This window comes from Arachis ipaensis, chromosome B2 (assembly GCF_059453495.1).
Source record: "Arachis ipaensis isolate K30076 ecotype BB chromosome B2, ASM5945349v1, whole genome shotgun sequence".
In the NCBI taxonomy this organism is placed as follows: Eukaryota; Viridiplantae; Streptophyta; class Magnoliopsida; order Fabales; family Fabaceae; genus Arachis; species Arachis ipaensis.
In genome coordinates, this window is record NC_142437.1 from 79,293,289 (window position 1) to 79,305,997 (window position 12,709).

At 39.3% G+C, this 12,709-nt stretch overlaps 1 non-coding gene across 1 annotated transcript; it reads right to left on the bottom strand.

Moving 5' to 3' along the window:
* Positions 1–1,270: 1,270 nt before the first annotated feature.
* Positions 1,271–1,378, bottom strand: LOC148574535 (small nucleolar RNA R71). Its single transcript, XR_015905862.1, has one exon. It is a non-coding gene; the product is annotated as a small nucleolar RNA R71 (small nucleolar RNA).
* Between the last annotated feature and the right edge of the window lie 11,331 nt (positions 1,379–12,709).

Genomic DNA, 12,709 nt, shown 5'->3' on the forward strand with positions numbered 1-12,709 from the left:
TCTTTTTCTTATTTTTTAATCAAATTTTCGAAAATAACATAAACAATTAATGTTTTGATTCAAAAATTTGAAGTTTGTTACTTGCTTGTTAAGAAAGATTCAAACTTTAAGTTCTAGAATCATATCTTGTGATTTCTTATGAATCAAGTCATTAATTGAGATTTTAAAAATCAAATCTTTTTCAAAACTAATTTCAATCATATCTTTTCAAAAATATCTTCTTATCTTATCTTTTTCAAAAATATCTTTTCAAAATATCTTTTCTAACTTCCTAACTTCTTATCTTTTCAAAATTTGTTTCAACCAACTAACTAACTTTTTGTTTGTTTCTTAACTTCTTCAAAACTACCTAACTAACTCTCTCTCTCTCATTTTCGAAAATATCTCTCCCCTTTTTCAAAATTTCTTTTTTTTTATTAATTATTTTAATTTTTAAAACTTAAATTTCGAAAAAAATACTAACCTTTTTCAAAAACTATTTTCAAAAATCACTAACTCTTTTTCAAAATAATTTTCGAAAATTATCCCTCCCCCATCTCATTCTATTTATTCATTCATATCCTAACATCTCATCTCACATCTCTTCCATTGGTACAGTTGTGTTTTTTTTTTTTTTCCTTTACATCACATCCTTTATCTCCCCCTCTTCTTCTACTTACAAAGGGATCCCTATACTGTAGTATAAAGGATTTCCATTATTATTATTATTATTTTTCTGTGCCTTCTTCTTTGTCATATGAGCAGGAGCAAGGATAAGAACATTCTTGTGGAAGCAGATCCAGAACCTGAAAGGACTCTGAAGAGAAAATTAAGAGAAGCTAAAATACAACAATCCAGAGAAAACCTTTCAGAAATTTTCGAACAGGAAGAGGAGATGGCAGCCAAAAATAATAATAATGAAAGGAGGATGCTTGGTGACTTCACTGCACCTAATTCCAATTTACATGGAAGAAGCATCTCCATTCCTGCCATTGGAGCAAACAATTTTGAGCTAAAACCTCAATTAGTTTCTCTGATGCAGCAGAACTGCAAGTTTCATGGACTTCCATCTGAAGATCCTTTTCAGTTCTTAACTGAATTCTTGCAGATATGTGATACTGTTAAGACTAATGGAGTAGATCCTGAAGTCTACAGGCTCATGCTTTTCCCTTTTGCTGTAAGAGACAGAGCTAGATTATGGTTGGATTCTCAACCTAAAGACAGCCTGAACTCTTGGGATAAGCTGGTCACGGCTTTCTTAGCCAAGTACTTTCCTCCTCAAAAGCTGAGCAAGCTTAGAGCTGATGTTCAAACCTTCAGACAGAAAGAAGGTGAATCCCTCTATGAAGCTTGGGAAAGATACAAACAGTTGACCAAAAAGTGTCCTTCCGACATGCTTTCAGAATGGACCATCCTGGATATATTCTATGATGGTTTATCTGAGCTATCAAAGATGTCACTGGACACTTCTGCAGGTGGATCCATTCACCTAAAGAAAACGCCTGCAGAAGCTCAAGAACTCATTGACATGGTTGCTAATAACCAGTTCATGTACACTTCTGAAAGGAATCCTGTGAGTAATGGGACGCCTATGAAGAAGGGAGTTCTTGAGGTTGATACTCTGAATGCCATATTGGCTCAGAATAAAATATTGACTCAGCAAGTCAATATGATTTCTCAGAGTCTGCATGGAATGCAAGCTGCATCCAACAGTACTCAAGAGGCATCTTCTGGAGAAGAAGCCTATGATCCTGAGAACCTTGCAATAGCAGAGGTAAATTACTTAGGTGAACCTTATGGAAACACCTATAACTCAACATGGAGAAATCATCCAAATTTCTCATGGAAGGATCAAAAGCCCCAACAAGGCTTTAATAATGGTGGAAGAAACAGGTTTAGCAATAGCAAGCCTTTTCCATCATCCACTCAGCAACAGACAGAGAACTCTGAACAAAATGCTTCTAATTTAGCAAATCTAGTCTCTGATCTATCTAAGGCCACTGTAAGTTTCATGAATGAAACAAGGTCTTCCATTAGAAATCTGGAAGCACAAGTGGGCCAGCTGAGTAAAAGGATCACTGAAATCCCTCCTAGTACTCTCCCAAGCAATACAGAAGAGAATCCAAAAGGAGAGTGCAAGGCCATTGACATAAGCGCCATGGCCGAACCTATGAGGAGAGGAGAGGACGTGAATCCCAAGGAGGAAGACCTCCTGGGACGTCCAGTGATCAATAAGGAGCTTCCCTCTGAGGAACCAAAGGACTCTGAGGCTCATCTAGAGACCATAGAGATTCCATTGAACCTCCTTATGCCCTTCATGAGCTCTGATGAGTATTCCTCTTCTGAAGAGAATGAGGATGTCACTGAAGAGCAAACTGCCAAGTTTCTTGGTGCAATCATGAAGCTGAATGCCAAGCTATTTGGCATTGATACTTGGGAAGTTGAACCTCCCTTGTTCATCAATGAACTAAGTGATCTGGATCAACTGACATTGCCTCAGAAGAGACAGGATCCTGGAAAGTTCATAATCCCTTGTACCACAGGCACCATGATCTTTAAGGCTCTGTGTGACCTTGGTTCAGGGATAAACCTCATGCCCCTCTCTGTAATAGAGAAACTGGGAATCTATGGGGTGCAAGCTGCTAAAATCTCATTAGAGATGGCAGACAACTCTAGAAAACAGGCTTATGGACAAGTAGAGGATGTATTAGTAAAGGTTGAGGGCCTTTACATACCTACTGATTTCATAGTCCTGGATACTGGAAAGGAAGAGGATGAATCCATCATCCTAGGAAGACCTTTCCTGGCCACAGCAAGAGCTGTGATTGATGTTGACAGAGGTGAAATAGTCCTTCAATGGAATGAGAACTCCCTTGTATTCAAAACTCAAGGATCTCCCTCTGCAACCATGGAGAGGAAGCATGAAAAGCTTCTCTCAAAGCAGAGTCAACCAGAGCCCCCACAGTCAAACTCTAAGTTTGGTGTTGGGAGGCCACAACCAAACTCTAAGTTTGGTGTTGAACTCCCATATCCAAACTCTAAGTTTGGTGTTGGAGAGTCTCAACAAAGCTCTGCACATCTGTGAGGCTCCATGAGAGCCCACTGTCAAGCTATTGACATTAAAGAAGCGCTTGTTGGGAGGCAACCCAATGTTTATCTAATTCTTATTTTTATTGTTTTTCATGTTTTCTTAGGTTCATGATCATGTGGAGTCACAAAATAAACAAAAAATTCAAAAAACAGAATCAAAAACAGCAGAAGAAAAATCACACCCTGGAGGAGCATCTGTCTGGCGTTCAAACGCCAGAACAGAGCATAGTTCTGGCGCTGAATGCCCAGAATGGGAGCATCCTGGCGCTGAACGCCCAGAACAAGCATGGTTCTGGCGTTCAACGCCAGAAATAGCAGCAAAGGGGCGTTGAACGCCCAAAATGGGCACCAACCTGGCGCTAAACGCCCAGAGTTGTGTGCAAGGGCATTTTGCATGCCTAAATTGGTGCAGGGATGTAAATGCCTTGACACCTCAAGATCTGTGGACCTCACAAGATCACCTCAGGATCTGTGGACCCCACAGGATCCCCACCTACCTCCACTCACTCTCTTCTCTCTTCTCAATCATCCTCTCTGCCCAATAAACACTCTTCCCTATTAACTCTTTACCACTCACATCCAAACACCCACTTTCCTTCAAAATTCAACATCTCTTTCCCACCCAATCCCACCCATATGGCCGAATACACATCTCCCTCCATCTCCTCCATATCTTCTTCTTATTCTTCTATTCTTTCTTCTTTTGCTCGAGGGCGAGCAACATTCTAAGTTTGGTGTGGTAAAAAGCATAGCTTTTTTGTTTTTTCCATAACCATTGATGGCACCTAAGGCCAGAGAGGCCTCTAGAAAGAGGAAAGGAAAGACAAAAGCATCCATCAAGGGTCTATAGCTCAGTGGTAGAACATTTGACTGCAAATCAAGAGATCCCTGAGATACCTCAGGGGATACATTTCCTTCCACACAATTATTGGAAGCAACTAAGGGTGGAACATCAAGAGCACTCCATCATCCTTCATGAAATCAGAGAAGATCTAAAAGCAATGAAGGAGGAGCAACAAAGACAAGGAAGAGACATAGAAGAGCTCAAGGACATCATTGGTTCCTCAAGAAGGAAACGCCACCATCACTAAGGTGGATTCATTCCTTGTTCTTATTTCTTCTGTTATGTGCTTATCTGTGTTTGTGTCTTCATTACATGATCATTAGTAGTTAGTAACTTTGTCTTAAAGATATGAATGTCCTATGAATCCATCACCTCTCTTAAATGAAAAATGTTTTAATTCAAAAGAACAAGAAGTACATGAGTTTCGAATTTATCCTTGAACTTAGCCTAATTATATTGATGTGGTGACAATGCTTCTTGTTTTCTGAATGTATGCTTGAACAGTGCATATGTCTTTTGAAGTTGTTGTTTAAGAATGTTAAATATGTTGGCTCTTGAAAGAATGATGACTAGAAGACATGTTATTTGATAATCTGAAAAATCATAAAAATGATTCTTGAAGCAAGAAAAAGCAGCAAAGAACAAAGCTTGCAGAAAAAAAAAAAAAAAGAAGGGCGAAAAAAAAAATAGAAAAAAAATAGAAAGAAAAAGAAAAAGCAAGCAGAAAAAGCCAATAACCCTTAAAACCAAAAGGCAAGGGCAAATAAAAAGGATCCCAAGGCTTTGAGCATCAGTGGATAAGAGGGCCTAAAGGAATAAAATCCTGGTCTAAGCGGCTAAACCAAGCTGTCCCTAACCATGTGCTTGTGGCGTGTAGGTGTCAAGTGAAAACTTGAGACTGAGCGGTTAAAGTCAAGGTCCAAAGCAAAAAAAAAAAGAGTGTGCTTAAGAACCCTGGACACCTCTAGTTGGGGACTTTAGCAAAGCTGAGTCACAATCTGAAAAGGTTCACCCAATTATGTGTCTGTGGCATTTATGTATCCGGTGGTAATACTGGAAAACAAAGTGCTTAGGGCCACGGCCAAGACTCATAAAGAAGCTGTGTTCAAGAATCATCATACTGAACTAGGAGAGTCAATAACACTATTCGAAATCTGAAGTTCCTATAGATGCCAATCATTCTAAACTTCAATGGATAAAGTGAGATGCCAAAACTATTCAAGAGGCAAAAAGCTATAAGTCCCGCCCATATGATTGAAACTATGTTTCATTGATAGTTTGGAATTTATAGTATATTCTCTTCTTTTTATCCTATTTTATTTTGAGTTGCTTGGGGACAAGCAACAATTTAAGTTTGGTGTTGTGATGAGCGGATAATTTATACGCTTTTTGGCATTGCTTTTAGTATGTTTTTAGTAGAATCTAGCTACTTTTAGGGATGTTTTCATTAGTTTTTATGATAAATTCACATTTCTGGACTTTACTATGAGTTTGTGTGTTTTTCTGTGATTTCAGGTATTTTCTGGCTGAAATTGAGGGACTTGAGCAAAAATCAGATTCAGAGGTTGAAAAAGGACTGCTGATGCTGCTGGATTCTGACCTCCCTGCACTCAAAGTGGATTTTCTGGAGCTACAGAACTCGAAATGGCGCGCTTCTAATTGCGTTGGAAAGTAGACATCCAGGGCTTTCCAGCAATATATAATAGTCCATACTTTGGCCAAGAATTGACGACGTAAACTGGCGTTCAACGCCAGCCTTCTGCCCAAATCTGGCGTCCAGCGCCAGAAAAGGATCCAAAACCAGAGTTGAACGCCCAAACTGGCACAGAAACTGGCGTTCAACTCCACAAATGGCCTCTGCACGTGCTACACTTAAGCTCAGCCCAAACACACACCAAGTGGGCCCCGGAAGTGGATTTATGCATCAATTACTTACTCATGTAAACCCTAGTGACTAGTTTATTATAAATAGGACCTCTTACTATTGTATGAGGCATCTTTGGATTACCTTATGATCCTTTGATCACGTTTTAGGGGGCTGGCCATCTCGGCCATGCCTGGACCTTCACTTATGTATTTTTAACGGTAGAGTTTCTACACTCCATAGATTAAGGTGTGGAGCTCTACTGTTCCTCAAAGATTAATGGAAAGTACTACTGTTTTCTATTCAATTCTTCTTATTTCGCTTTTAAGATATCCATTCGCACCCAAGAACGTGATGAAGGTGATGATTATGTGTGACGCTCATCATCCTTCTCCCTTATGAACGCGTGCCTGACAAACACTTCTGTTCTACATGAAATAAGCTAGAATGAGTATCTCTTAGATCTCCTAACCAGAATCTTCGTGGCGTAAGCTAGAATGATGGCGGCATTCAAGAGAATCCGGAAGGTCTAAACCTTGTCTGTGGTATTCTGAGTAGGATTCAATGATTGAATGACTGTGACGAGCTTCAAACTCGCGAGTGCTGGGCGTTAGTGACAGACGCAAAAGGAGGGTGAATCCTATTCCAGCATGATCGAGAACCGACAGATGAATAGCCGTGCCGTGACAGGGTGCGTGAGCATATTATTCACTGAGAGGAGGGGATGTAGCCACTGACAACGGTGATGCCCTTGCATACAGCCAGCCATGGAAAGGAGTAAGACTGATTGGATGAAGATAGCAGGAAAGCAGAGGTTCAGAGGAACGAAAAGCATCTCCATTCGCTTATCTGAAATTTCTACCAATGATTTACATAAGTACCTCTATCCCTATCTTATTATATAATATTCGAAAACACCATTATCACTTTATATCTGCCTGACTGAGATTTGCAAGGTGACCATAGCTTGCTTCATACCAACAATCTCCGTGGGATTCGACCCTTACTCACGTAAGGTATTACTTGGACGACCCAGTGCACTTGCTGGTTAGTTGTATCGAAGTTGTGACAATTATGAATTAAGATCAGAGCACCAAGCTTTGGAGCCATTACCAGGATTTGTTCGAGCCTGGAGATCACAATTTCGTGCATTACTAGTTGAGTATAAAAACTACTTTTAGAGATTCATTTTACACATCATGACATTTTTACATCTGAATTTTGTATCTTCTACGGCATGAGTCTCTAAACTCCATGGTTGGAGGTGAGGAGCTCTGCTGTGTTTTGATGGATTAATGCAATTACTACTGTTTTCCATTCAATCACGCTTTTTTCTATTCTAAGATATTCACTCGCACTTCAACATGATGAATGTGATGATCCGTGACACTCATCACCATTCTCAACCTATGAACGCGTGCCTGACAACCACTTCCGTTCTACCTTAGATTGAGTGTGTATCTCTTTGGTTCCTGGTTAACGAGTTTGATTGCCTCTCTTGACAACAGAGCATTCAAATCTGTGAGATCAGAGTCTTCATGGTATAAGCTAGAATCAATTGGCAGCATCCTTGAGATCCGAAAATTCTAAACCGTGTCTGTGGTATTCCGATTTGGATCCGGGAAAGGATGACTGTGACGAGCTTCAAACTCACAAATGTTGGGCACAGTGACAGTGTGCAAAAGGATCAATGGATCTTATTCCAACACTAGTGAGAACCGACATATGATTAGCCCTACGAAACCCGTAGCTCGACCATTTTCACTGAGAGGACGGATGGTAGCCATTGACAATGATGATCCACCAACATACAGCTTGCCATGGAAGGAGCCTTGCGTGCGTGAAGAAGAAGACAGTAGGAAAGCAGAGATTCAGAAGACAGAGCATCTCCAAAACCTCAAGCTGTTTTCCATTACCGCCTAACAAGTATCATTTAATCCATGTTCTTTTACTTATTCCAATTAAAATTGAGAATTATTATTGATATCCTGACTAAGAGTTACAAGATAACCATAGCTTGCTTCAAGCCGACAATCTCCGTAGGATTGACCCTTACTCACGTAAGGTATTACTTGGACGACCTAGTGCACTTGCTGGTTAGTTGTGCGGAATTGCAAAAGTGTGATTGTGATTTCGTGCACCAAGTTTTTAGCGCCGTTGCCGGGGATTGTTCGAGTTTGGACAACTGACGGTTTATTTTGTTGCTTAGATTAGGAAAAAATTTTTTTTTTGGTTTCGAGTTTTCTATTATTGTTTTTGGTTAAAAATTTAAAATCCTTATTGTATTTTTCTAAATTATTGTCGAAAATTTTCAAAACCAATTACTTCATAATTTAGTCTTCTGTTTGAGTTTAGTTTTATATTTTAAGTTTGGTGTCAATTGCATAATTTATTTTTCTTCCATTTTTTTTCGAATTATTAGTGCTCAGAGTATAAAAATTTTTAAGTTTGGTGTCCTTTGTGTTTCTGTTTTCTTAAAAATTTTTCAAAAGCTGCTCTCAGTGTTCATCTTGATATTCAAAGTTTTCCTGTTTGTTTTCTTTGTTTTTATCTAAAAATTCTAAGTTTGGTGTCATATTATTGTTTTTCCCTTTCCTCATTAAATTCAAAAATATCTTTCATATTTATTTAATTAAATTTTCGAAAATTTCATTTAAAAATTCAGATTTTTATTTTAGAAAATTCTTATTCTATCTTATCTTAGTTTTGAAATTTCAAAATTCAAAATCCCTTTCAAAAATTATATCCAAAGTTTTTTCAATTCGTCTTAATTAAGTAATTATTTTAGTTTTCAAATTTATTTTTCCTTTTTCTTTTAGTTTTCAAAATTTATACTTTAATTTCTAATTATTTTATTTTATCTTATTTCTTTTTTTTGTTTATTCGGTTTGTTTTTACATAAATAAAATAAAAATAAAAATATATTTTATTTTCAATTCACATAAATTCTCTTTTCTCCATCATGGACCTAAGTGGAAATGAACAGTCCAGAAGGACTCTGGGTCATATGCTAACCCTATTACGGCTGAATATGGGAGTAGCATCTGTATACCTCCCATCAAAGCAAGCAGTTTTGAGCTAAATCCTCAGCTCATTATCATGGTGCAGTAAAATTGCCAGTATTCCGATCTTCCACAGGAAGAACCTACTGAGTTTCTGGCACAGTTCTTACAAATTGATGACACAGTACGTGATAAAGAAGTGGATCAGGATGTCTACAGATTATTACTGTTTCCATTTGCTGTAAAAGATCAAGCTAAGAGGTGGTTAAATAACCAACCCACAGCAAGTATAAGAACTTGGAAACAGTTATCAGACAAATTCTTGAATAAGTATTTCCCTCCAAAAAGCATGACACAGCTAAGGCTGGACATCCAAGACTTTAAACAAGAGGATAATGAATCTCTCTACAATGCCTGGGAGAGGTACAGGGGGATGCTAAGGAAATGCCCCTCTGAAATATTTTCAGAGTGGGTGCAGTTAGACATCTTTTACTATGGGCTTATAGAAAAAGCTCAAATATCTCTAGATCACTCAGCTGGTGGATCTATACACATGAGAAAGACAATTGAAGAGGCTCAAGAGCTCATTGATACAGTTGCTAGAAATCAGCATCTGTACTTAAGCAGTGAGTCCTCCATGAAAGAAGAGGCTAAAGCAGTATCCACTGAACTTAGTCCTTAAGAACAACTTGCTGAACTCAATCAGCAATTGCTTATTATAACAAAATAGTTTGCAGAATTCAAGGAGTTGCTCCAAGACACTAAAATTGCTAATCAAAATATGGAAGCACAATTAGATCAGACAAGACAGCAGCTATCTAAACAGATAACAGAAGAATGCCAAGCTGTTCAATTAAGGAGCGGAAAGACATTGAATGTCTCAACTCAAAGCAGCAGAAAGCTAAGAAAGGAACAACTGACAGAGGATGAGCAGACCACTGCCCAAAATTCCTTTGAGGACAGTAAGAGGCCAGAGAGGAATAATTCTGGCGTTCAAACACCAGAAAAGGGTAGGAATCTGGCGTTAAACGCCCAATCCATGTCCAGTTCTGGCATTCAAACGCCAGAAAAAAGTGGGAATCTGGCGTTAAACGCCCAACCTATGTCCAGTTCTGATGTTCAAATGCCAGAAAAGGGTAGAAATCTGGCATTAAATGCCCATCCATCCCCCTATCCTGGCGTTCAAAGGCCAATAAGGGATCAGACACCTGCAAGTGCTAATAATAACTCCCTCAAGAAGGCTTCTCAACCTGCCTCTGTAGGAAATAAACCTGCAGCAACTAAGGTTAAAGAATATAAAGCCAAGATGCCTTATCCTCAGAAACTCTGCCAAGCGGAATAGGATAAACAATTTGCCCACTTTGCAGACTATCTCAGGACTCTTCAAATAAAGATTTTGTTTGCAGAGGCACTTGAGCAAATACCCTCTTATGCTAAGTTCATGAAAGATAACTTAAGTCATAAGAAGGATTGGAGAGAAAATAAAAAAGTTTTTCTCACTGAAGAATGCAGTGCAGCCATTCTAACAATTTTACCAGAGAAGCTTAAGGATCCCGGAAGCTTTATGATACCATGCACATTAGAGGGTACTTGTACCAAGACAGCTCTATGTGACCTTGGGACAAGTATCAACCTAATCCCTACATCCACTATCAGAAAGCTTGGCTTGACTAAAGAGGTCAAACCAACCCGGATATGTCTTCAACTTGCTTATGGCTTCATTAAATATCCATCAGGCATAATTGAGGACATGATTGTCAAGGTTGGGCCATTTGCCTTTTCCACTGACTTTGTAGTGCTGGAAATAGAGGAGCACAAGAGTGCAACTCTCATTCTAGGAAGACCCTTCCTAGCAACTAGACGAACTCTTATTGATGTCCAAAAAGGGGAAGTGACCCTGAGAGTCAATGAGGATGAGTTCAAGTTAAATGCTGTCAAAGCTATGTAGCATCTAGACACATCAAATGACTGCATGAGCGTTGATATTATTGACTCCGTGGTGGAAGAGATCAATATGACTGAGAGTCTCGAATCAGAGCTAGAGGACATCTTTAAAGATGTTCAGCCTGATCTGGAGGAATCAGAGGAAACAGAAAAGCCTCTGAAAACTCTTTAGGAAGAGGATAAGCCTCCTAAACCCGAGCTCAAATCACTTCCACCATCCCTAAAATATGCATTTCTGGGAGAGGATGGCACTTTTCCTGTGATCATAAGCTCTGCCTTAGAGCCACAGGAAGAGAAAGCACTACTTCAGGTGCTAAGGACACACAACAGAGCTCTTGGGTGGTCCATAAGTGACTTTAAGGGAATTAGCCCAGCCAGATGCATGCACAAGATCCTATTAGAGGATGATGCTAAGCCAGTGGTCCAACCACAAAGGCGGCTGAATCCAGCCATGAAGGAGGTGGTACAGAAAGAGGTCACTAAATTACTAGAGGCTGGGATTATTTATCCTATTTCTGATAGCCCCTGGGTAAGCCATGTCCAAGTTATACCCAAAAAGGGAGGCATGACAGTGGTTCACAATGAAAAGAATGAACTGGTTCCTACAAGAACAGTTACAGGGTGGCGTATGTGTATTGACTACAGAAGGCTCAATATAGCCACCAGAAAAGATCATTTTCCTTTACCATTCATAGACTAGATGCTAGAAAGACTGGCAGGTCATGACTATTACTGCTTTTTGGATGGCTATTCAGGTTATAACCAAATTGCAGTAGATCCTCAGGATCAAGAGAAAACAACATTCACATGTCCATCTGGAGTATTTGCCTACAGAAGGATGCCTTTTGGTCTGTGCAAGGCACCTGCAACCTTTTAGAGATGCATGCTCTCTATTTTCTCTAATATGGTGGAAAAATTTCTGGAAGTCTTCATGGATGACTTCTCAATATTTGGAGACTCATTCAGCTCCTGTCTTGATCATCTAACACTTGTTCTGAAAAGGTGCCAAGAGACTAACTTGGTTTTAAACTGGGAAAAATGTCACTTTATGGTGACTGAAGGAATTTTCCTTGGGCATAAAATTTCGAACAAAGGAATAGAGGTGGATCAAGCTAAGGTAGAGGTAATTGAAAAATTACCACCACCCACTAATGTTAAAGCAATCATAAGCTTTTTGGGACATGCAGGATTCTACAGGAGGTTTATAAAGGATTTTTCAAGAATCGCAAAACCTCTGAGTAATCTGCTAGCTACTGATACACCATTTGTCTTTAATACAGAGTGTTTGCAGGCCTTTGAGACTCTGAAGGCTAAGTTGGTCACAGCACCTGTCATTTCTGCACCAGACTGGACATTACCATTCGAATTAATGTGTGATGCCAGTGACCATGCTATTGGTGCAGTATTGGACAAAGGCATAACAAGCTTCTGCACATCATTTACTATGCCAGCCGCGTTCTAAATGACGCACAGAAGAATTACACAACCACAGAAAAAGAGCTGCGTACAGTGGTTTATGCCATTGACAAGTTTAGATCATATTTAGTAGGATCAAAAGTGATTGTGTACACCGACCATGCTGCTCTCAAATATCTACTCACGAAGCAGGATTCAAAACCTAGGCTCATAAGATGGTGTTGCTTCTGCAAGAGTTTCATATAAAAATAAGAGACAGAAAGGGACAGAAAACCAGGTAGCTGATCACCTGTCCCGGATAGAACCAGTAGCAGTGGTGTCCCTCCTTCCTACTGAGATATCTGAGACCTTTGCAAATGAACAACTCTTTGCCATTCAGGAAATACCATAGTTTGCAGACATTGCAAACTATAAAGCTGTGAGATTCATACCCAAAGAGTACAGTAGACAGCAAATGAAAAAATTATTTCTGATGCAAAGTACTACTTGTGGGATGAACCATATCTCTTTAAGAGATGTGCATACGGAATGATCCGCAGATGCGTGCCTAGAGAAAAGGCATAGAAGATC